Here is a 26,459-nt window from a genome sequence, read left to right as displayed (position 1 = left end):
AAAGTCCTGTTCACCAGTATTCTTAGGACTATGATTAGAACTATTGAAGAAACTCTGAGCTTGTTTATTTATAAATGTATCATGTTATATGCTTAGTATTAGAGATAATTATAGGAATAACCTAATTTTCTCATTCTCTTTTACAAATTAAGCTGTTCTCTTAAGTTTCTCAGAAGAGTGAAACCTCTACTCTTCATCTGTTTCTGAGATACACTTTCATCACTTCATATAGATTTGCAGGAGTATTGGTATGCCATTTGTCTTCCAATATTTCAGTCCGTGGCTTGAGTTCCCTGATTTTGCTTAACTAATTTATCTTAGTTGGAAAGCTCAATTACTACTACAACTTCATGTTCTATCTCCTTGTCACCTTTCTCATTTTTAAGTTTAACATTCACTAACTACTTGCTGTTATTTTTGCTGCATATGTTTAAATAACACTAAAAGAATGCCTGAATCTCCAGTTGATATTTTACAAGTTTAGTTAGAAAGTGTCCAAAAGGTTTAAAAAATAGTTTAAAGTGTCAACACTGACCTAGATTGAAAAAAGAAAACCATACAACTATAAAAATATATTTCAGTTCAGTTCAGTCACTCAGTTCTGTCTGGCTTTAGTGACCCCATGAACTGCAGCACGCCAGGCTTCCTTGTCTATCACCAACCTCTGGAGCTTGCTCAAACTCCTGTCCCTCGAGTTGGTGATGCCATCCAAGCATCTCATCTTCTGTTATCCCCTTCTCCTGCCTTCAATCTTTCCCAGCATCAGGGTCTTTTCTTAGGAGTCAGTTCTTCACATCAGGTGACCAAAGTATTGGAGTTTCAGCTTCAGCATCAGTCCTTCCAATGAATATTCAGTATTGATTTCCTTTAGGATTGATTGGTTTGATCTCCTTGCAGTCCAAGGGACTCTCAAGAGTCTTCTCCAGTACCACAGTTCAAAAGCATCAATTCTTTGATGCTCAGCTTTTTTTATAGGTCAACTCTCACATCCATACATGACTACTGGAAAAACCATAGCTTCAACTAGACAGACCTTTGTTGGCAAAGTAATGTCTCTGCTTTTTAATACACTGTCTAGGTTTGTCATAGCTTTTCTTTGAAAGAGTAAGCGTCTTTTAATTTCATGGCTGCAGTTACCATCTGCAGTGATTTTGGAGTCCAAGAAAATAAAGCCTATCACTGTTTCCATTGTTTCTCCATCTATTTACCATGGGGTGATGAGGCCAATTGCCTTGATCTTAGTTTTCTGAATGTTGAATTTTAAGCCAACTTTTCACTCTCCTCTTTCTCTTTCATGAAGAGGCTCTTAAGGTCTTCACTTTCTGCCCTAAGGGTGATGTTATCTGCATATCTGAGATTACTGATATTTCTCCTGGCAATCTTGATTCAGCTTGTGCTTTATCCAGCCCGGTGTTTAGCATGATGTACTCCTGCATGTAAGTTAAATAAGTAGGGTGACAGTATACAGCCTTGATGTACTCCTGAAAGGTTGTTGCTGAACCATGAAAAGATGCCAGGATTCTTGGCCTCTGGAAGAAAAGAATTCAATCCGGGGCCAGAGATGAGGCTTGATTGCTCAGAGCTTTTGTGTAATGAAGTTTTATTAAAGTATGAAAGAGACAGAGAAAGCTTCTGATATAGACATCAGAAGGGGGCAGAGAGAGTACCTCCTTGCCAGTGTTGGCAATGGAGTTATATACCTTTTAATTAGTTATTACAATGAATCAAAAGAATGTCTCAAGTTTGTGAAAATTTTACCAGACCTACTTCCACGATTTACATTTTAGGATAACAAGATTAGAATTTAACAATAGAAAGATCCTCTAGACCCACTCCCATAATATACATTCTAAGATACCATGATTAGTCAGAAAGTTTTCAGGAAGGAAAACTGTCCTCCAGCAGTACATTGTTGTTGTATAATCCCTAGTACAGAGTTTAAACTGAGTTGTGTAATTGACTAAGACTAAGGAATGTAGAGGGAAAAAAAGTTTGTCCTTTTCTCCTCCTTGAGAATTCCAGACCCCCAATCTCCACTTTGAGAGCCCCCGACCCCTTTCTCCTCCTTGGGGACCCTGAACTTCTTATTAATCTGCCTAGGAATTGACTCTCTCACTCCTTTCCCAATTTGGAACCAGTCTGTTGTTCCATGTCTGGTTCTACTGTTGCTTTTTGAGCTGCACAGGTTTCTCAGGAGGCAGGTAAGGTGGTCTGGAATTCCCATTTCTTTAAGAGTTTTCCACAGTTTGTTGTGATCCACATAGTCAAATTTGGGCTTTGGAGTAGTCAATAAAGCAGAAGTAGATGGTTTTCTGGAAGTCTCTTGCTTTTTCTATGATCCAACTGATGTTGGCAATTTGATTTGTTAAAAATGTCTTAATACTGTGCTTATATGATGAAGATTTTAAAATTCAGTGATTGATTCCTCAAATATTAATAATATAGGAGCATGTTGTTTAGCACATGTGAAACCATTTTGTCAGTGTACATGAACCCCTGTCTTTGATTCTCCTGTGAACAGTGAAGGAAAAAACTAGGTTATTGCCCCCCAATCCATCTGTTTATCACCAAGTCTGTGTGTGTGTGTTAGTTGCTTAGCTGTGTCCGACTCTTTGCAACCCCATAAACTACAGCCCACCAGGCCCCTCTGTCCATGGGATTCTCCAGACAAGAACACTGGAGTGGGTTGACATTTCCTTCTCCAAAAGGAACTATAGAAAGAAAGAAAGGGATGTTCCTCAGTCTTGTCAGACTCCTTGTGACCCCATGGACTGTATCCTACCAGGCTCCTCCATCCATGGAATTTTCCAGGCAAGAGTACCGGAGTGGGTTGCCATTTCCTTCTCCAATCACCAGCTCTACAATGGTAGTAAAGCCAAAAGCTCCTGTGTGAGCAGCTTTTGCTAATATCTCAGCCTACTGTACCTCACTTTTCTTAAACGTATAAGTTTATGTGTGTGTACATTTGTTGTTGTTCAGTTGCTCAGTCATGTCTTACTCTTGGTGACCCCATGGACCACAGCATGCCAGGCTTCCCTGTCCTTCACTATCTCCTGGAGTTTGCTCAAACTCATGTCCATTGAGTCAATGATGCCATTCAGCCATCTCATCCTCTGTTGCCCCCTTCTCCTCCTGCCCTCAATCTTTCCCAGCATCACGGTCTTTTCCAGTGAGTCAGCTCTTTGCATCAGGTGGCCAAAGTATTGGAACTTCAGCAGCATCAGCAGCTTCAAGTAGTTCCAAAAGCAGATAGAAGTGGCAGCCTTATTTCCATAGGATGGTGCATTGTTTTGACTATTTTCTTCATAGTGATAATTATAGGAAGTAAAGCTCTACATTTTCTTGGTGTTTGGAGGTTGTTGGCGTGGTTGCTGGAGATACTTTGTGGAGTAAGAATGCTTTCAAAGGGGATAATGGATTTAAATATTGTGATGCAGTCCTCTCTAGGTATTCAAACCTTGAATGCTTGTGAAGAGAAAAGCAAGTTTGTACAAACTTGGTCACCGTTCTCAGATAAAGTTTAGAATTATGCAGAGATGAAGTGAAAGCTTTCGATGTTTTGGGAATAGCTCTTGAGATCTCAAGAAATGGAAAAACCTGCAGAAGCAAAACCATTGAAAAGCCAAGCCACCTTGTTCCTGAATCCCTAAAACCAAGAATAATTCCAGAAGCTTAGGGTTTTTTCCTATAAATAGTGTAGAGGAATTAGCCTTGCCATTAAGTAGGAATTGAGCGCTATACCAGTCTGAAACACTTGAGACCAAAACTAGCCAGAGACCAAGCTCTGTTTTACTTTACAATCCCTTTCTCTATCCTACCCTGACCTTTGTTTTAAGAAGTACTCTTATAATAATTGAGGGATCTCATTTTTAATATTTCACTTGGATCTGTTATATTTAAACTAATTGCCTTCCTATAGTCATTACTTTCTGGAGAAGGCAGTGGCACCCCACTCCAGTACTCTTGCCTGGAAAATCCCATGGATGAAGGAGCCTGGTAGGCTGCAGTCCATGGGGTCGCTAACAGTCGGATACAACTGAGCGACTTCACTTTCACTTTTCACTTTCCTGCATTGGAGAAGGAAATGGCAACCCACTCCAGTGTTCTTGCCTGGAGAATCCCAGGGACGGGGGAGCCTGGTGGTCTGCCGTCTATGGGGTCGCACAGAGTCGGACACGACTGAAGCAACTTAGCAGGCAGGCAGCAGTCATTGCTTTCTAGACCACACACCCTTCCCTCCTGACCTGTCTGCACATTAATCTAGTCATGTCTTTTGTCCTATTTCAAAAATGTCCATGGTACTTACTGCCTGAAATCCAAAGTCTCTATCAGGAAACACACATTCTCTCACAATTAGGATAGCCATGTATCCCATATTTAATGATTGTATTGTGTGTCCTATATTGACTTTATTAGAATGCACTAAATATTGTGTATTTAGCATTTATAATACAATATCAAAATTCAGCAGTTAAAGGTTTTTTATTTTTCCAACCCAATAACTGACACTTAAATCTTTTATATGGCAATACTAGTTGAAAATCATACCTGCAGAAGTATAGATCTGTATATTCCTTTATGGTCTCTCCTGTAGGTTATTCTGAAGGGAAATGAGAATTAAAATATTTAGTTTTTATGTTGAGTAAAGGAATAGACTGTTCTTTGCCTGAAGTCCCAAGTCATGAATAAGTAACCATCACTAATTAGAAATAACACTGGATCAGTGCACATGCTGTGAAAATCAGCCAATCAATGACAGCCTCACTCCAGTGGCCATGCCTCTGCAAATCAGCCAGTCAATAACAGTCTCAGTCCAATACCTGCACATCTGAAAGATAAGAAAGCAGTCATCACCCCTGGTTTCTGAAAGTCAGCCAATCAGTGACTGCTACTGTAAAGTTTAGTATACCTGTTCAAAATTTATTAATGAATATTCATTGGACAAAAGATCAAAGTCTGTTGGATGTGGCCACTCTAGAAATTATATTAAAATGTAAATGGACCCAGGACTCCCTTCTCAGCAACACATAGAACTAGTATCCAGAAAATCAACAGGTATTTAAAGATCTGAACAATACAGTCAACCAGTAGAATCTATCTGGCACACATAGAACATGCTTCCCAACAACAGCAGAATACAAATGGAACATTGGCCAAGTTAGACTATATTCTTGGCCACAAGACGAACCTCAATAAATTTAAAACAATTGAAGTCATAGACAGTATGTGCTAAGTTGCTTCGGTCGTGTCCGACTCTGTGCAGCCCTATGGACTGTAGCCCCCCAGGCTGCTCTGTCCATGGGGATTCTTTAGGCAAGAATACTGGAGTGGGTTGCCATTTCCTTCTCCACATAGAGAGTATGGTCTCTGACAATAGATGGAAAGTGGAAATCCATAACAAATATAACAGGAAGAAAAGTGATTTATAGATCAAAGAGGAAGTCTCAAAGGAAATTTAAAAAAATACTTCAAATTGAGTATAGATGAAAATAAAACATATCAAAATATGTCAGAGGTAGCTAAACCAGTGCTGACAGGTAAATCTGTAGCCCTAAATGATTATATTAGAAATGAGGAAAGTTTTCAAATCAATAATCGAAATCCCTAACACAAGAAATTACAAAAAAAAAAATAGAGAAAATAAATCCAAAGCAATAATAAAGATAAAAACAGAAACCAGGAAATTCAAAATAAGAAAACAGTAGAGTGACATCAGCAAATGGCAGACTGGGAGGTTCCAGTGCTCAGCCCCTCCACAGAAACAATGAAAACAATGAATAAGCAACTGCATATTGGTGAAAATATGATGGCTTACAGCAGGGGAGCTGCAGAATGCAGAAACTGAGAATCCTGCTTAGAAAGCATAGACAGCATTTTGTCTGTGTCACCTCAACCCCTTGGTCTGACCTTCTCCCACAAAGAAAAGAACAGGAGGGCCCTAGCGATCCTCATCACCTCTGTAGACACTGGTGGCTCTCACCATGGAGGACCTATGCAGTCTTCCTTAATCCTGAACTCAGCTGCCAGAGCTTCCAGAGTCCTATGTTGCTGTGCTCCCCTGCCACACAAACAAATGAGCCATTGCTGTCTCTACCCTCTCCCAGGAGGAGGACCAGTTAGCCCCACCAGACCCTGACTTCACAGTCGCTCAACACGTGCCCACACCTTCGACACCAGCACTACCACTGCAGCAGGCGTTTCTGTTCCCCAGTCCAAGGCACTGTGGTCATTCTGTGTCCCCAAGCCCTGGACTTCAACTCCATACGTGCCCACACCTTGGACACTGATGCCACTGTCAGTGAGTGTGCTCGTGTTTTCATCTCAGGAACTGTAGTTGTTCTACAGGATCTGAGCTCCTGGCTGCTCCCTGTGCATTCCATGCCCCAGTCATCTATGCCATTACTGGCACAAGCGCCCCAGATCCTACTAATGAAATAAAGAGGCCTACATGCCGCATTCAGTGCCAAGAATGATTGCTTTGGCCAATACTTCCCCCGTATGGGAAGAAAATGAATAAGAGGACATCAGAAGCCTTTACCATCAAGGATCCAACAGCTCTTACCCTGAATAGCCAAAGCAGTCTTGAGAAATAGTAACAAAGTCGGAGGAATCACACTTCCTTATTACAAAATATATTGCAAGTCTACCTTAATCAAGACAGTATGCTACTGGCACAGGAAAAGGTGGATAGGCCAGTGGAACAAAATAGAGAGTCAAGATAAAAATTTACACTCTTTTGGGCAACCAGTCTTTGACAGTGGTGCCAACACAGAATTGGAAAAGGATCATCTCATCAATAAATGGTGTTGAAAAAATGGGTATACACGTGCAGAAAAATGGAGTTGGATTCTTGTATGTAAAAGTGTTAGTCACTCAGTTGTGTCTGACTCTTGAGACCCCATAAACTGTAGCTTGCCAGGATCCTGTGTCCATGGATTTCCCAGGCAAGAATACTGGAGTAGGTTGCCATTTCCTTCTCCAGGGGATCTTCCTGGCCCAGGGATCAAACCAGTGTCTCCTGCACTGGCAGGCAGACTTCTTATATCACACTATATATAAAAATCAACTTACAATTGGTTAAAACTCCTAGGGGAAAGCTTCGAGGGGTGGGGGAGGCGTGGTGAGCACCTTGAAATTGGTCTAGGCAGTGATTTTTTTGGATATGACACCAAAAGCACAGGCAACAGAAGCAAAATAGACAAGTTAGATTACATCAAAGTATAAAACTACACAGGACAGGAAGCAGTTGACAAAATGAAAAGGCAACCTGCGAATTGGAGAAAATATTTGCAATCCATATAAGGGGTTAATGTCCAAACTATATAAGGAACTCATAAAGCTCAACAGCAAAAAAAAAAAAAAAAAAAAAAAATCCAAATAATCTGTTACAAATGAGCAAAGGACCTCAGCAGATACTTTTCTCAAAGACTTACAAATGGCTAGCAGGTACATGAAAAGATCCCCAGCTTCACAAAATGCAAATCAAAGCCACAGTGAGGTATCATCTCACACCGTTTAGAATGTCTATTATCAGAAAGACAAAACAAGTGATGAGAAAGATGTGGGAATAAAGAAACCCTATTCACTGTTTGTTGTAATGTAAATTACCAATGTAAATTGGTACAGCTGTTAGAGAAAAAGTACGGAGATTTCTCAGTAAAAATACAACTACCATATGATCAGAAATCTTTAAGTATATACCCAAAGGAAATCTAATCATAAACTGGAGAGAGAGCTGTACTCCCAAGGTCATTTCACTATTATTCATAATAGCCAAGATATAGAAACAACCTAAGCCTTCACCATCAGATGAGTGAAGAAAGTTTTAAAATATATACATCACTCTATACATATATGAAGGAAGTCCTGTCATTTGTCATATCATAGATGAGCCTGAAGGATGTTACGATAATTGAAATAAGCCAGATGCAAAAACACAAACATGGCATGATCTCATTTCAATTAAAATCTAAAATAGTCAGAATCATAGAAGCAGAGAGTAGAATGGTGGTTTCCAGGGCCTGGGAAAAGTGGGAAATTTGATAATGTTAGTTAACAGGTATAAAGTTTCAATTATGCGAGATGAGTAAGTTCTGGAGATCTAATGTAGTGCAATGTGACTATAGTTAACAATACTTTATTACATAATTGAAAATTGCTAAGAGGGTGGCTCTTAAGTGTTCTCACCATAGAAAAAGAAAATTGTGCTAACTATTGAAAAGATGAATATGTTAATTTTCTTGAATGTGGTGATTATGTAACAATTGTAGTTTCCAAGGCCAACATACAGGGAATTGTATATGCACATTAAATCATCAAGTTGTACACCTTAAATATATACAAACCTTATTTATCAAATATACCTAAATAGTTAAAAAAAAAGAAGGAAAGAAAATTAATGAAACAAAAAACTGATTTCTTTAAAGGATCATTAATGATAAACCTCTGGCAAGACTGTAAAAACAAATTTAGAAAGATAAAACACAAATTGCCTATATCAGGAGTGAAAAATAAGATATCAGCACAGATCCTGCACACATTAAAAACACAGCAAGAGAATACTTTAAACAACTTTATACCCATAAATGGATAATTTAGAAGAAAAAAATCAATTCTTTGAAAACCACACACTACGAGAACTCAGCCAAGGTGGAATAATCTGAATATCTCTTTATCCATTAAATAAATTAGACTTGTAATTTAAAAGGTTCTGAAAAGGAAATCTCCAGTTCTGGGTGTTTCACCGGAGAATTCTACCAAACATTTGAAGAATTCCAGTTTTACACAGTTTCTTCTAGGAAAGTGGAGGGAACACCTACTGAGTCATGTTTGAAGCTAATACTACTTTGATACTGAAAATAGACAAGGCAATATAGAAAAAAAAATGTATAGACCATTATTTCTCACTTGCTTAGATACAGAGATCCTCAACAGGAATCATAGAACCACAGGTAATTACAACTAGTGTTCCTCCTTATAGAAAGTAGCAGAATTTGTCACTTAAATGAAAATATTATTTCAGCGCTCCTTTTAATGATAGCCTCAAAATTCAGTTGATTTATAATCAAATTCAACAGGTTTTTATTGTTTCATTTTGTTCTCTTCATTTATATCCCTAATGTTTTCAAGTATAATTGCTTTTACAAATTGAACCAAATCCTCTTATAAATTGAGGTTCCCATTTATCTTTTCTGAAATAGTTTTGCACCTTTTCTTTATTTTTCTATATTTTTTGTAGTATTCAGTCTGTTTCATCTGAAGTTCTCCTCCTTTTTAAAGAAGGTATCTAAAATGTTGCAATATGTTCATGATTAGATTAAACCTTCATCTTTTTGACTTGGTAAAACTGATATTGGTTTGAGTTATAATAATCTATTAAATGCCTTCCCTGGGTGGTTCAGCAGTAAATAATCCACCTGCCAAGCTGGAGACCTGGGTTCTGTCCCTAGGTCGAGAAGATCTTCTGGAGAAAGAAATGGCAACCAACTATATTTTTCTTGCCTGGGAAATCCCATGGACAGAGGAGCCTAGTGGGCTACAGTCCATGGGGTCAAAAAGAGTCGGACATGACTTAGTAACTGAACCACTACCACCAAGGTACTAAATTCCCATAATATTTGCACGTGAACTCCTTGACATTTTATGATGGTAGGTTTTCAAAAAGCAGTACATTTACATGGCAGTCAAATATGGAATGGCATGTGCCATAGGAGGAAATGTTTAATTTGATTTATACATTGTGATTCCTGTCTTTAAAAAGACACCTTGTACTTGTTTGAAAATAATTTTTTCAGTTTTGAGCATAGTACATTCCTAGAAATTTAACATTTTCCCTCAGAAGTGATGATTCTCTGAAAATAAAATGTTTTAAGGGGGTAGGGGTGTCATATATCTTACCATGGACATTATTTGTTTTAAAGGAAGAAAATAAGTCTTTAAGTTTATTTGGCGACATGACTCTTTTTGCTTTTTGGTGCTTAATAACTCTTGAGGTCGTAATAAACAGTAATAGTTGCATAACCCTTTTCACAGTGTTGTATTTTGCTTACACTTGTAGTTTGCAAGGCCAGCATGTAGGAAATTGTTTATTGCTCCTTAATTAGGTTTCCAGCAGTTAGAAGAAGCAAGAGGGTGCCTGGCTTATGGCATTGCAGTATGTCCTGTTAGGCTTCCCTTGGCTGTAGTTAAAGACAAAAGAGAAAGCAGCAAGCATTCTTTTACTTTATACCTTTTACTTCCTTTGTATATGAGAACTCTTTGTTTAGAGTTAAGCATTGGGAAGTAATAATATGAACATTAAATAAGTGGAGTATATATTTAGATCCTTTTTTAAAAGGTTGTAATTATGCCAAGGTACAAATTACCTTTCATATTCAATTGTAACTATTTTCCATTGCTGCTTAACTCACCCTTGAGTAATATCTACATTCGTCAAGCTTTAAAATGCTCCATAATATGTTAGTAATATAGGTAGAATACCCTTCAATAGCTTTATGGCAAAAGCCCTTGTACTACAGAATCATGTAAATACTGAATGTTTATCAAGTACCTGGTTTAATTATATGTTAAAGTTTTTAAGTATGTTTAGGGATTCATGCAACAAACATTCATTGACCATCTATTATGTGCCAAGAAGAAAAATGCAAGTTGTGTTCCTTTAATGTTTAATGAGATTAGTGAAGGTATAAGTAGTATTTACATAGGAAAACAACTCATAATCTATGTCAGTAAATTATCAGTTGGCTCTCAGTTTGCAGAGACATTTTAAGAAAGAGGAAAATTTCACTTTTGGTCTATAGTAGACGTCAGTCTGTCAATCAGTTCAGTCGTGTCCGACTCTTTGCGACCCTGTGAATTGCAGCACACCAGGCCTCCCTGTCCATTACCAAACTCACTCAAACTCACATCCATCGAGTCGGTGATGCCATCCAGCCATCTCATCCTCTGTCCAAGGTGATGTAATCTATAAAAGTGAAGATGATTTTGTTAAGGGAAGGGCTAGGGACTGCATTGTGGTAGAGAAGCAAGAACAAATTGCAGGAATGGTAAGACAATGACTTGTACTCAAGAAATGTAGATCATTCAATAAGTGTAGGAGTCACTGTAGAAGGTCAAATGAATTGCCAGAATGGGGAGGCATGGGGTCCTGGATGGTGGAAGGCTGTGCATTTAGACTATACTCTGAGAATGAAATAATGAAAGCAGAGTTTTCTTTTGATTGAAAAAAAAAATGTCTTTGTATATGTCCATTGTAGAAGAACTAGAAGGGGCTTCCCAGGTGATGCATTTGGTTAAAGAATATGCCTTCCAGTACATGAGACACAAGAGATGTGAGTTCAGTCCCTGGGTTGGGAAGATCCTCTGGAGAAGGGCAGGACAGTCCATTCAGTATTCTTGCCTGGAAAATCCCATGGACAGAGGAGCCTGGCAGGCTCTAGTCTATGGAGTCACAAAGAGCTGGACCCAACTGAGCATGTGCACACATACCTAGAATTATAGTGATAGCAAAAAGTAGAAAATAAACATGAAATGGAGGTTTTTAGAAGTACTAATTTAGTGATATCCCGGATGGATGAAATAAGGGCAGTAATGACTGAAGACAGGAGACCAAGGATACTATTCCCATGGTCCTCTTTCTCTCACGCCTCACTGTGTACCCTTCTTTTTAGTGTACCCTTCAACTGGCTCAGTTCAGTTCAATTCAGTCACTCAGTCGTGACCCCATGAATTGCAGCACACCAGGCCTTCCTGTCCATCACCAACTCTCGGAGTTCACTCAAACTCAAGTCCATCAAGTTGGTGATACCATCCAGCCATCTCATCCTCTGTCGTCCCCGTCTCCTCCTGCCCCCAGTCCCTCCTAGCATCAGAGTCTTTTCCAATGAGTCAACTCTTCGCATGAGGTGGCCAAAGTACTGGAGTTTCAGCTTCAGCATCATTCCTTCCAAAGAACACCCAGGGCTGATCTCCTTTAGAATGGACTGGTTGGATCTCCTTGCAGTCCAAGGGACTCTCAAGAGTCTTCTCCAACACCACAGTTCAAAAGCATCAATCTTCGGCGCTCAGTTTTCTTCACAGTCCAACTCTCACATCCATACATGACCACAGGAAAAACCATAGCCTTGACTAGACGGACCTTTGTTGGCAAACTAATGTCTCTGCTTTTTAATATGCTGTCTAGGTTGGTCATAACTTTCCTTCCAAGGAGTAAGCATCTTTTAATTTCATGGCTGCAGTCACCATCTGCAGTGATTGTGGCAAAAGCTTGAAATATGAATCAGAGCCTGATAAGAATGCAATCTGAATAGAACTTTGATACTAGGTTTAAAAGTTTGAAATAAAAGGAAACACTGCACGTTAAGTTTCTTTGTTGGGTCCTGAGGAAGTTCTTTACTGAGGGCTCGAGAAATTTGGAATTATTTGTAGATGGATGAAGTAAGCTCAGCTTTGAGAGCACTTTTCTGCTAGTCAGCAGTTGTATTTTTATAAACCTACAAGTAGCATTGCTTCTGGTATGAAAGAGGAGTCTGGAGATTTGTACCAATGAGTTAGGGGCATTTTTGTAAAGGGAGTTTTGTGTCTCTGAATTCTTTAGCCATTCAAAGATTGAGCACATCAAGGAATCTTTATCACTGAGAGACAGCTATAGGATCATAAAGGCAGGATCATACCTCATGTATATTCACTCTTAAATGACATAAATTATTTGGCAAGTACATAAATACTGCATCGGGACTAAATTACATCCATGTTGTATCTAGAAAGGTCAATGGAAATGACTTGTGCAGGACCCTTTGCAGTTGCCCATAGCAAATGATGCTGAGTTGCCCATGATTTCCCTAAGGACTTCAGGAAAAGTTAGCCCAGGCTGAAGCTCGGGGTTCTCTAGTGAATTTTTCAGGGTCATGGCCAGACTAGTATCTTTAGTTTGGAAATTGCCAACAGTTTGGAAATGGCTGAAATTATTGTAAATGCCTTGATTGAAGCTCGGTGGCATGGTATTCATCTGCTGTATCCAACTATCACTTCTGTTTATTTGATAGACATGTGTATCTCTTGCTTAGATGCCAGTTCCTGCCTGAACCAGTGATACACTGTATACCAGAAGACTGTCCTTCAGGAATTCTTCTCTTCACTTCTCTGACCTTATTCCCAACCCCTTCATTCCAGTCTGCCACTTTGGGGACCTGTACCTCCATCATGGCCTTGGTATAAAACTAGGTACTTGTGTCCTGCTAAACAGTTCCTGTCTAGATTAGGTCAGAGGCTGTACTTGAATTACATCATCTTACTGCCCTCTCAGTCGTATATGAAGACAGTCGACCCAAACTAGGATCCCCATGGTTCCTTTTTCTTTATGCCAAGCTCAGATGAACTGGAGATGTTGCCTCAGAATTCTAAGCTTCTCCCTGTAGAAGTATGGTGCAAGTTTTTAAGGGCTAGGTTCTCCTATTCCCTGGTGTCTCAGACAGTAAAGCGTTGGCCTGCAATGTGGGAGACCAAGGTTCGATCCCTGGGTCGGGAAGATCCCCTGGAGAAGGAAATGGCAACCCACTCCAGTACTCTTGCCTAGAAAATTCCATGGATGGAGGAGCCTGGTGGGCTACAGCCCACGGGGTCGCAAAGAGTCAGACACGACTGAGCGACTTCACTCACTCACTCATTCTCCTTTGCTTCAGGATATACACACTGGAAAAAGAGGATTGCTCTTCCAGGAGGGCTGGCTACTTTCTGACTGAGAAAGATCATGGGCCCCTGGGAAGCAAATAGACCACAGCAATTTGGGGTCAGAGAACAGACCCAGTGCTATGAACCTTAGCTGGCTTCCTCAGAAGAAAGAGCACTCAGTTCAAAGAGTTACACTGCAACCTTTTGCGACCACTTCCACCTAAAAATGGAGAAGGCAATGGCAACCCACTCCAGTATGCTTGCCTGGAAAATTCCATGGATGGAGGAGCCTGGAGGACTGCAGTCCATGGGGTAGTGAAGAGTCGGACAACTGATGCGACTTAGCAGCAGCAGCAGCAGCAGCCACCTAAAGAAAGATATAAGGATAACATTCTCTCTCCTTAGAGTTTTCTCCAAAAAATTGAAAGAGAAAAATTTACGTCATGTAAAGACAGTCAAGGACAGTTTACTCCTGCCACTCTTTGAGGCTGTGATAATGTCTGAAAAATCTATGTTAATCTTCCTACTGTTCAGTTGCATTGTGACCTCCTTTTTCACACCAGAGGTCCACCCTAGAGCTGCAAGCCGGCCACCCTGGTGCTTTCTGTAAAGGCTGTGATGTTTTGCCTCAGCCTAAGGGAACTCCTTATGCTGTTTTATAGTTTTACTGCCAGATGAAGTTAAAATTTTCATCGAATCAAGTCTATATATAGCTTAATCAGTTTGCTTCTTTACCTCATATAACCTTGTCTCACTTTCAAGGTTTGCTAAGAGTTCCCCTAGAGAGAGACAGATTCTGTCTGTGACATCTATCATTCTGTTGACCTCCATGGTTGATTAGGCTGATCTTTCTGAACAAAGGAGAAACAATTGTTGGTAGAAGTAGCTGGACTCTATTCCAAATAAATGCTCAAGTTATATTTAGAGATGCTATTCTTAAGTTTTGTTTTAAACCATAATATATCTCTTAAATCACTGTGCTGCTGCTTACCCATAATTTCCTAATATTTATCATCCCTGATAGCAGAACATTACAGTGGTACCATGGTGTTGGGAAATAAACTCCTGGAGAAGGAAAGGCAACCACTGTGCTTGCCCAGAAATCCCATGGACAGAGAAGTCTGGTGGGCTACAGTTCATGGGGTCGTACAATTCAGACACGACTCATCGAATATAAACAACCACCACCACCCATTGGTGTATTGTTTGAGGCGATAATGAAGTTGGTTGAGAAAGCAGAATTAAGGGAAGGCGAATCTATGAACTTATAACCTAGGCAGGTGTTTTCTTTTGGTTTTATTTCTCAGTCATTGTGAGTCTCCAATTCTGAACAAATGAAGGTGTTTTTCCCTCAGAGAATTCGACGGAAGGAATCTGAAGACGGCAGCCTAGCTCTCTGCTGACAGTGAAAGACGGACTAACCCATTCAGAAATGGGTCACTTAATCATCTTTTCAAACTATGCTTTGTTACCTAATTAAGAATTCACTGAAATTTTTATTTTTTTATTTTATTGTTTTTAAATTTTATTTTATTTTTAAACTTTACATAATTGTATTAGTTTTGCCAAATATCAAAATGAATCTGCCAAAATTTTTAAAGTCACATGTTTCATCATTTGTTTTATACTCCAAAAGTTTCATTTTATAATTTATTATTGTAAAATTTTAATTTATTCTCAGATTGTTCTAATATGTTTTTGAAGGAAGTATTATATTTTCTCTTGCTCAGTATTATCATTAACACAGAAGTCTTAGAACTTTTATCGATATATGGCAAAGCATTGATATAAAAATTTCAAGTTCACTATGTCTCAACAAAAAGAGCTTAGAAAATCGAATACTGGCATAAACAAACACACACACACACATCAGACTTTTACTTTGTTAAAAAAAATTGCCAGAAATTGCAAATTCAAATTATTTAATACTGAGTGCAAGAGACCTAGACCTGATATAACTGTACTGTCATGGGGCTTTTCCACATCTTTGATAATTCAGGATAGATTGTCTTCCTCTGTGCTGGAGACCAAACTCTTCTGGGCTGATAACGCATCAAGAATATACTTAAAGCAGGCTCTGAATTGAAATACTGCTTTTTAGTTTATATGTCTCTAGTTTAAAGATGGTAGGAGTTCATTTTCTTGTACTGTTGAGTAGGATTGAAGAGAAAAGGTAAAACTGGATTGAAGAAATAATTTCATTTGAAATCTAGCAGTATTTCATGTCTTTCTAAACTGGTCAGTTTTTCTGCTTCTAGTTGTGGTGAAATCATTTTGATGAGAGCTAGAGTTGATAGAGCCAGAAGTACGACCTGGGAGGCTCCTATGGGTGCTTAATTCTGCCAAAGCCCACAAACACCAGGGGTTCTGGAACTGTGAGAATGGAGTTGTCATATGTGTTCAAAACGATTCCCTTTGATGGAAGCTATATTTTAGGACAGTTGTTGTCCCATTTAAGTTTCAGTGGAGGGAATACTCTGGACTTTGTTTCTTCCATATTCCCTGATTCTGCAGACTGAAACTAAAGTACATTTCCATTACCATCAAAAATGTACCTCAATATAGTATTCATTGTAGTTCTATGTATTCAGTTCTAAGAAAGGAATTTAAGAACCGTGCTTTGAAAGGAATATTGGGACTGATAGGCGACTCTGTAAATGAGTCAACAGAGAATAGGAGGGGAGAATCTGCTGTCTAAGTTATGTGTAAATTGTGATGATTCTCTCCTAGGATATTTTTGAAAATTAATTTGACATTTCTAAATTTCCTTTGTACTGTACCTCCCAGAGTTGAATCTTATTTTTTTTTAATTTCCTGAGGTATCTTTAAAAATTAATTTATTTTAATTGGAGGCTAATTACTTTACAATTACATTGTACTCTGTTACACATTGACATGAATCAGCCACAGGTGTGAATGTGTTACCCTGTCCCGAACCCCCCTTGCACCTCCCTCCCTATCCCATCCCTCTGGGTTGTTCTGGTGCACCGGCTTTGAGTGCCCTGTTTCATGTATCAAACTTGGAATGGTGATCTATTTCACATATGATAATGTGCATGTTTCAATGCTGTTCTCTCAAATCATCCCACCCTCACCGTCTCCTGACAGTCCAAACGTCTGTTCTTTACATCTGTGTCTCTTCTGCTGTCTTGCATATAGGGTCATTGTTACCATCTTTCTAAATTCCATATATGTGCATTAATATACTGTATTAGTGTTTTTCTTTCTGACTTACTTCACTCTATATAATAGGCTCCAGTTTCACCCACCTCATTAGAAGTGACTCAAATGCATTCTTTTTTATAGCTGAGTAATAGTCCATTGTGTGTATGTACCACAGCTTTCTTATCCATTTGTCTACTGATGGACATCTAGGTTGCTTCCATGTCCTATTTATTGTAAACAGTGCTGCGATGAATACTGGGGTACACATGTCTCTTTCAGTCCTGGTTTCCTTGGTGTATATGCCCAGCAATGGGATTGCTGGGTCATATGGCAGTTCTATTTCCAGTTTTTGAAGGAATCTCCACACTGTTCTCCATAGTGGCTGTACTAGTTTGCGTTCCCACCAACAGTGTAAGAGGGCTCCCTTTTCTCCACAACCTCTGCAGCATTTATTGTTTGTAGACTCTTTGAGGGCAGCCAATTCAACAAGACCTAAAATATGGAATTCAGTGTTTTTATTAATAGCTTTATATTTTGACAATACAATTATAAAAGCATTTTTTCAAGTTTTTATTTGTTATAAGCATGTCTTTAAATCCTATAAAGTAAGGGGGGATGAACCCAGGTTTTAGGATGTGAGTGTGAATTTTTGCTCTGATATATAATTGGCTTTGTGAACTGATTTGTATCATTTAGCTTCTCTGAATATTAGTTTTCTTCTGTAGAAAATCAGATAAATGTGCCTACTTTGTCTTCTTTACAGGGTTATTTCAGGACCAAATAGAAAAGCTGTTTTAAGACAGATAGAAAAGATTATTTATATAAATTATTGTTCTTGAAATCAAAGTTCTTCAACCTCAGCACTATTAGCATTTTGGATAGGATAATTCTTTGTTGTAGGGACTGTCCTGTGTAATATAGGATATTTAGTAACATCCCTGACCTCTGCCTATTAGATGACAGTAACAATCCCCTACCTGTGACAGCCCCAATTGTCTCTAGATATTGCTCTTGGGGGGAAAATATCACCCCTTGGTGAGAATCACTGTCTGAACCAGAGAAATTATTTTAAGCAATGTGCTTCTAGTACTTCAGTTGTTCTAATTTTGCCATAGTAAAGCTTTTGTTTATGTATATATTGTTTTTATTTAGAGTTGGAGTGAGTAAACAAAAGACCCTTAAGCAGAATCTGGCCTTCTACTTGTTTCGCAGTACACTTTGAAATTTATCATTTACATAATATCTGTGGCTGTTTTTGTGCTACAGAGAAGAGATGAATAATTCTTACAGAGATGTTCAAGCCACAAGCCTAAAATGTTTTCACTCTGGCCTTTTACCGAAAAAAAATTTGTACGCTCCTTATTTCACAGTGTTTTAGAGTGTTTTAACAGAATGCTTTTTTCCTTGTACTGAACCATGAAGGCTAAGACTTAAAATTGTTTGGTTTATGTAAAGTTTTTGGTGAAAAAATATTTTTCAGTTTGTACAAGCATGTAAATTAGGTATAAAATTAGATTTAACAAACAGTTATTGCATATATCTATGCTGGCTGCTATATGGACATACGATACAGCATATTCAGAGAGCAAAAACTTTAGAGCTAGGCTTTTTTGGCTCAAATCCTGGCTCTGTTCTTCTGTGGGATTTAGAACAAGTGACTTAACCTCTCTGTGCCTCAGTTTCTCATCCATGAAATAAAAATATGAGGAATAAGTAAATTAACATATGCAAAACATGCAGAACACTGTTTGGCATCTAATAAGCACAATACTTATTACTGTGATAGCAAAGGTTTCCAAAAATCAACTCAGTTTATATTTAGCCTCTGAGATTCTTTACCTAGCATTGCAGTTTAAAGATATGCATGTGTAGTACTAGTTGTTTTAAAAATAAGGGCAAATAATTTTACTTAATTTATTTCTTCTCCCTAATATCAGCATCCTCAGTGACACAGAATGTACATGGTCTGGTCTGCTTAATTTACAGAAATGGATGAATAGGGGAAAGTTGTTGCATTGGCATCTAGCCAGGCTACTTGTTTAATTCCAGCCAGAGAATTGTTTTAAGACAAACCCACACAAATGTTGTCACCCCAGGTCTTGCCACTGGTAGAAAATGAATTAAGTCTAAAAACCACAATAGCTTTTTGCAGATGTTTATCATTTTCGGTGCCCTGCCTGGCATGCTTATTCCAGCTCATATAAAGCTCTGCCTTGTCTCCCTCAGAGTTTAGGAACTGCAGGCACAAGCCTCCCTGGCTTCCTAGAAATGGGTATTTTAATACAATTTTCTATTTATGGAGTATCATTTTGCCCTGAAGCACAACAGTGATTACAGATGATCTTATTAGTCCTCTTGCAAAATGTTTAACAGTTAGAGTTTTCCTTATTTTCTAGATAGAAAACTAAAAAGGAGGTCAATAATACCAAGAAGAATTTTTTTTCCCATTTTTTTCCCCTTGAACATAATGATTATGTCAAGTTGCCATATATACTATGACTGATGAGCTAGCAACTCTTTATTGAACTCCTCTGTATGTGAGCTGCTGCTGCTGCTAAGTCGCTTCAGTCGTGTCCAATTCTGTGCGACCCCATAGACGGCAGCCCACCAGGCCCCGCCGTCCCTGGGATTCTCCAGGCAAGAACACTGGAGTGGGTTGCCATTTCCTCCTCCAATGCATGAAAGTGAAAAGTGAAAGTGAAGTCACTCAGTCATGTCAGACTCTTAGCGACACCATGGACTGCAGCTTAGCAGGCTCTCCCGTCCATGGGATTTTCCAGGCAAGAGTACTGGAGTGGGGTGCCATTGCCTTCTCCGTATGTGAGAGGTGATACTAAATAATATAAAATTCGAAAGAAAATATAAGGCCTGGATCTTGCCCTCAAGTGCTTTACTGTATATGAAAAGACCACAATACATTTATAATTGTTTTAATAGCAACATGAATCTGCACAATATTCTAAAAGTATTCCAAGAAATGCCACGTAATGTTTTCATAGTAATTGTCAAGTGAGCTGTAGAGACAGTAAGTATTTTACATTCAGAGAAAAGGCTGTTCGTAATTGATCATAGTGTATTTGTCCTGAATTCCACAAACATTATGGCCTTCTAAGTATGAGGCACTGTACTACAAATTTGGGACATAAACAAGATAGTGTTTTTCCTCTGGGCCTTATAATTTGATGAGAGACTTTTTTTTTTTTTACTATAGACAGGAATATAGTAAATACTTTAATAAAGATTGTGAAAATATAAAGGGTAGAGGGAATGCTTGGGAATCCATGTTTTTAAGTATATTCTAAAATAATCCTTTTTCTCTTCTACCTAAATAACTTGCCATGTAGAGCATTTATCAAATGTTTTGCTTTTTTGAAAAGAGATTTTCATTTTTAAAATAATGTGCACATATGCACTATTCATTACCTCAGTGAAGAAAGCAGAGATGAGAACTGCTTGCTTCTCATTGCTGCTGCAAAGTCGCTTCAGTCATGTCCGACTCTGTGGGACCCCATGGACTGCAGCCTACCAGGCTTCTCCGTCCATGGGATTCTCCAGGCAAGAACACTGGAGTGGGTTGCCATTTCCTTCTCCAATGCATGAAAGTGGAAAGTGAAAGTAAAGTCACTCAGTCGTGTCCGACTCTTAGCGACCCCATGGACTGCAGCTTACCAGGCTCCTTGGTCCACGGGATTTTCCAGGCAAGAGTACTGGAGTGGGGTGCCATTGCCTTCTCCCTGCTTCTCATTAGACAGACATATATTAAACAGAATAAAAACTTCAGAGCTCCATGTTATATAAACTTTACCTATTTGTAGTATTTTTATAGTGGCTTCACATATCTGAGTTTATTTGATTCACACAGTTGGCAAGGTTAAGCAGGTAGTTTTCCTCATCTTTATTTTTCAGGTGTGGAAATTGAGGCTCCCAGAGATTGTGCTTTATTAACTCTAGGTGACATGGCCAGCAAGTGAATCCCAGGAGATGTAGAATCCAAGTCTCCTAAGTGCATGTCTGCCTCTTTCTGCTTGGCAATGACAGTTAAGATTTATTGATCATTTAGGATGTGTTGGCCACTCTGCCAGGTACTTTGCACATGTCTCATTGTTTAACCCCCACAACAGCCTGTGAGATGACTACCATTATTACCATCATTTTGCGGGTAAGGATAGTGAAGCATAGGTAAGTAACCTGCTCAGAGTCACATATTTGGCAAAGTAGCATGTAGGCATTACACTCAACTCTGTTAGATGCTGACATTCTCCTATTCTGCTGTGTTTTACTCTCTTCCAGCTTAGTTGAAACGTCTCAGATCCCTTGGGCAATAGAGACAGATGTAATTCAAAGTATCTTCAGAGAGGAAAGATGGTCTTTCATGGATTCAAAAAAATATTTTTTTTGAGCACTTACTGATTACATGCATCTGAAACCTCTTCCTTGAGGCATTCACAATCTGACTGGGAAGGTAGATAAAGTATCATTGGCTTTTTCATGTATTGCATGCTTAACTGGAACTTTACAGAGGATGTTATGAGAATAGAGAGGAAGTTATGATTCCCGTCTTAGGGCATCGAGAAATGCTTCCTGGAAGAAATGGTACCTGAGTGAAGGATGAGTGAATTTTGCTGGAGACTCTTTGGCACTCTGCTATGGAAAAGACTTCTGAAAGAATAACTCCTATTTTCAATCCTGAGGAAGAACTTTAGAATAATGATACTTTTTCAGTGGTGACAATACTGGTCTCTGTTCCTGGAATCCTTTAGATATTATTAACTATAAGACTACTTTTCTAGGATTCATTCATTGGAGAGGAGGGTAGACAATTCAAGAGCTCACCATAGTCTCTTTGAATCCTTTCTCTTGTGGGAAAGGTTCTGAAAGCTGTTTACAAATGCTGGTCCCGAAGTCCTTCCCCTATCTCTTCCTCATGCTCTTTCTTTCCACGGTCCAGTTTTCCTGTGGTTATGCTTCTGGGCTTCTCTTCTTCCCAGGAACTCCACCTGCCAAAGACTCTGGTTGGATTTCAGGGACCTAAAATGTCTTGGAACTTTTTGCTGGGTTAGAAGTATCAACTTCTGAGAAGTTAAATATATATGGAATTATTGAGGAATCTCTTATTTAATATGTTTAGAACTCTCTAGATCTTGTAGGAGGCAAAATTGTTTTAAAAGTGGTAGATCGGGTAAAAAGGTAGAGCCACCTTGAACTCCTGCAGGGATTAGCTGTCTTCCACTTCCCCCAAAACCATACAAGTTTCTAACCACCCCTCACTCCCCTGCCCCGCCAAAAGTTATTTCTGAGCTCACATTCATCCTTTTGAGCCCTTTAGTCTTTTCCCCACAGAGTGTCAGATATTTGCCATAACTTCAATTGAATGATTGTATTTGAAATGGCAAGAAGCATGTGTCACAGGGTATGTAGGCAGTGTGCCATGAAGTGAAGGGATATTCATGGTTAGTGGGAAGATATTAGGAGGAATGGGTTTTGGGTATATGAGGTGTCTGAGGCCAACTCAGGCAACAGAAGCATAAAAGAGCTAGAATCAGTTATTGTCTAACCTAGCACATATCTTCCACTCTTGAGACACATGTCATGAAACATGGTCTTTCTCTATTATCTCCCTGCTTCCACTCTGTGTAATGGACGTGTCCAGCTATGTTGTGGACACGCTACATCACCTCCTCCCAATGGAGGAGTTTTGCTTCCGTAAATTTTAATGATCACCAAGCTCACTTTAGGATTCTCTCACTACTTGGAATCTAGCTAATTGCCTTTGTGTTTTTGACTGATTGCTTTCCTCTTATGACCTGTCTAATATCTCTTGGCTTCCACTTTCCTTCTGTTCCCCCTTGAATTCTTTTGCATATGTTAATGTTCAGTTGATTGTCGTAATATCTGTAAAGGATTCATTGTCTGGATTTGACACAGTTTAGAATGTTTCTGTGTATAACTTCTGAAGATAAATCTCTAATATCAGGCAAAGCTGGACTACATTATAACTTAAGCATCAGCTGCAACTCAAAAGAAATTCTACCTAAGCCTTGTTTCCCTTTGTTCCCCATGTCCCACTTGCTTTGTTTTGAGATTCAGGCATGGGTCTGGAAGATCTGCTGGAGAAGGGATAGGCTACCTACTCCAGTACTCTTGGGCTTCCCTTGTAGCTCAGCTGGTAAAGAATGTGCCTGCAATATGGGAGACCTGGGTTTGATCCCTGGTTTGGGAACATCCCCTGGAGAAGGGAAAGGCAACCTACTCCAGTATTCTGGCCTGGAGAATTCCATGGACTGTATAGCCCAGGGGGTTTCAAGGAGTCAGACACGATTGAGTGACTTTCACTTCTTTTGGTCAAAGGTTGTTCGTAACAGAAAGTGCTATTGTGGCGGGGGTGGGGGGCAAGTGGAGGATGAGATGCTTCAGGAAGTTGATAGATCGATTCACTTCTTGAAAACTTTAGTGACGATTTGGCTGATTTTCAGTGGTATTCTTTTCCTCATATATATAAGATATAACCTTTTGATTGTTTCATAAATTTAAAATAATCCTAAATTGTTCCTCAGATAGGTAAGTATGAATAACCTTATGATATACCATTATATTAACAATTCTTCATTTCTAATTAGGATTCTTAACTCCCTTTAGAATTCATTCCAAGAAATACAAAGATATCTCAGTGATATTTCCAGTTATTAAATGTCCAGTTGATGTATACTTTAGCCTTTATTGCATCCTTTTTCCTCTGGTATGAAGCTTTTAGTATTTCTATGGTTGTTAATCACTTGTACCTTCAGTAGAAGTCAAACAAAGAGCAAGAAGAGAAATTCCATGTTTCTGCCCTTGTCAGTCGGAGAAGGCAATGGCACCACACTCCAGTACTCTTGACTGGGAAATCCCATGGACGGAGGAGCCTGGTAGGCTACAGTCCATGGGGTCGATAAGAGTCAGACACGACTGAGCGACTTCACTTTCACTTTTCACTTTCATGCATTGGAGAAGGAAATGGCAACCCACTCCAGCGTTCTTGCCTGGAGAATCCCAGGGATGGGGGAGCCTGGTGGGCTGCCGTCTATGGGGTCACACAGAGTTGGACACGACTGATGCGACTTAGCAGCAGCAGCAGCAGCCCTTGTCAGTAATGGTAAAGGGGATGAGCCTGAGTGATGAGAGGTGGGGGAGAGTTTGGCTAGAGAGCCAGTTGTCTCACTTGAGACAAGGTTTTGGAGCCTCTTCATTAGAAGGGGTTCAGGTCACTTTCTTAAAGGACAGATGCTACCTTGTTTCTTTTCCCATCATGGTCATTGCTGGGTGGGTAATAATCAGTTACCTCACCTGAGTTATGGTCTTCAAATACTCCCCTTTTAGTTTAGAGGGTGTGTTGAATCATGTGGGGGGAAGGCTGGAGGAGGAAGGCTGCGGGTGGTAATCAGTGTTCACCCTGCTCTGATTTACTTACTCCTTGGGCCCTGAGGTTCTCTGTTGCTCCAGCAGATCAGAGTTGGCGCTCCTGCCTCAGGGGCTCAGGCCTGATCTCGGCGCAGCTGCCAGTCTCAGACGCCTGGGGACCCATGATTTACTCTCTTGGATGAGTGTAGTATCATGGGTGATGTTTTGAGGCATTTTTCAAGGTTGTGTGATTCAGTAACTTACAAATGTGAGGCAGCTCTCAGTATCAGATTTCTAGTTATTGAAATAGTATTGCTTTTCTTCTTCATGTGTTGTATTTCCCATTTGTAAAATGGAGATTGTAGAATTTCCCTTGAATCCTGATGAAATAATTGCAAAGATTACTTGTGTATTTGTGTCTTTGAGAGGCTTTGAATATTCTATTTAATTAAGCAAAATTTCATTGAGCACCTTGTTTGTGTATGTGTGTGCGCACAAAAATTTTCCTAAAAATACTGTTGATCACATTGGGAAAGCGAGACTTGGTTTTAGATTTACTGTTCAGGTGTTTCATAGAAATGGACATTTTCATCTTCTGTCTGCCACAAATTTTAAAGAACATGAACCAGCCATGTAAAAATATCCTAGTGCCTCCTGGCCCTAGAAGGTGTTCATCAGCCTTCAAGAGTCTGTGAAGTGTGACTGTCCAATAATATGCATGATATGTTTTGTTGTGGTAAAATATATAAAACATAGTATATAAAAATACATAAAACATAATATGTAAAACAAATATGTGAATATGTATACTATATAAAATATATAAAACATAATATATAAAAATATATAAAAACAATATACAAAACAAAATATATAAAGAACATAATATTTATCATTTTAAACCTTCAGAAGTAGACAATTGTCTTGTCATTAAATCCGTTCACAGTGTTGTATAAACTTTACCACTATCTGTACTCAGAATCTTTTCATCATTCCCAACAAAAACTCCATGCTTTTGAAATAGTAGGTCTCCTTTTCCCCTGCCCCCATCCCTTAGTAACCTCTCTTGTACTTCTTGTCTCTGTGTGTTTGCCTATTCTAAGTACCTCATGTAAAGGAATCTTTCTGTATCTAACTTATTTCACAAAACATAATATTTTCTTTTTTTTATTTTTTATTTTTTTAATTTAATTTTATTTTTAAACTTTACATAATTGTATTAGTTTTGCCAAATATCAAAATGAATCCATCACAGGTATACATGTGCTCCCCATCCTGAACCCTCCTCCCTCCTCCCTCCCCATAGCATCCCTCTGGGTCGTCCCAGTGCACTAGCCCCAAGCATCCAGTATCGTGCATTGAACCTGGACTGGCATCTCGTTTCATACATGATATTTTACATGTTTCAATGCCATTCTCCCAAATCTTCCCACCCTCTCCCTCTCCCACAGAGTCCATAAGGCTGTTCAATGTCTATCCACGTTGTAGAATGTATCAAAATCCATTCCTTTTTATGGCTGAATAATATTCCACTATGCCACATTTTCTCTTGTGTGTGATATTTTAATATGTTTAATGGTTATATTGTTTTATAGTATAAGGCTCTATATGATTAAATATCTAAGAAAGAGTTGTGAAATTGGAAGCGTTAGTTGATTCAATTCAGTTCAGTTGCTCAGTCGTGTCTGACTCTTTGCGACCCCATGAATCGCAGCACGCCAGGCCTACCTGTCCATCACCATCTCCTGGAGTTCACTCAAACTCATGTCCATCGAGTCAGTGATGCCATCCAGCCATCTGTCCCCTTTCCCTCCTGCCCCCAATCCCTCCCAGTATCAGAGTCTTTTCCAATGAGTCAACTCTTCGCATGAGGTGGCCAAAGTACTGGAGTTTCAGCTTTAGCATCATTCCTTCCAAAGAACACCCAGGGCTGATCTCCTTTAGAATGGACTGGTTGGATCTCCTTGCAGTCCAAGGGACTCTCAAGAGTCTTCTCCAACACCACAGTTCAAAAGCATCAATTCTTCGGTGCTCAGCTTTCTTCATAGTCCAACTCTCACATCCATACATGACCACTGGAAAAACCATAGCCTTGACTAAATGGACCTTTGTTGGCAAAGTGATGTCTCTGCTTTTCAATATGCCATCTAGGTTGGTCATAACTTTCCTTCCAAGGAGTAAGTGTCTTTTAATTTCATGGCTGCAGTCACCATCTGCAATGATTTTGGAGCCCCCAAAAATAAAGTCTG

General features: G+C 39.2%; 1 protein-coding gene across 4 annotated transcripts in view; it reads left to right on the top strand.

Moving 5' to 3' along the window:
- The window catches only part of RABGAP1L (RAB GTPase activating protein 1 like), a 744,918-nt gene that overhangs the window by 365,900 nt on the left and 352,559 nt on the right, over positions 1 to 26,459 (top strand). The gene's annotated exons all lie outside the window — the stretch shown is intronic.

Source organism: Bos grunniens, chromosome 16, assembly GCF_055505025.1.
Source record: "Bos grunniens cultivar Pamir isolate PY7600 chromosome 16, Bosgru_T2T1.0, whole genome shotgun sequence".
In the NCBI taxonomy this organism is placed as follows: domain Eukaryota; kingdom Metazoa; phylum Chordata; class Mammalia; order Artiodactyla; family Bovidae; genus Bos; species Bos grunniens.
This window is presented reverse-complemented; position numbering and strand designations above follow the sequence as displayed.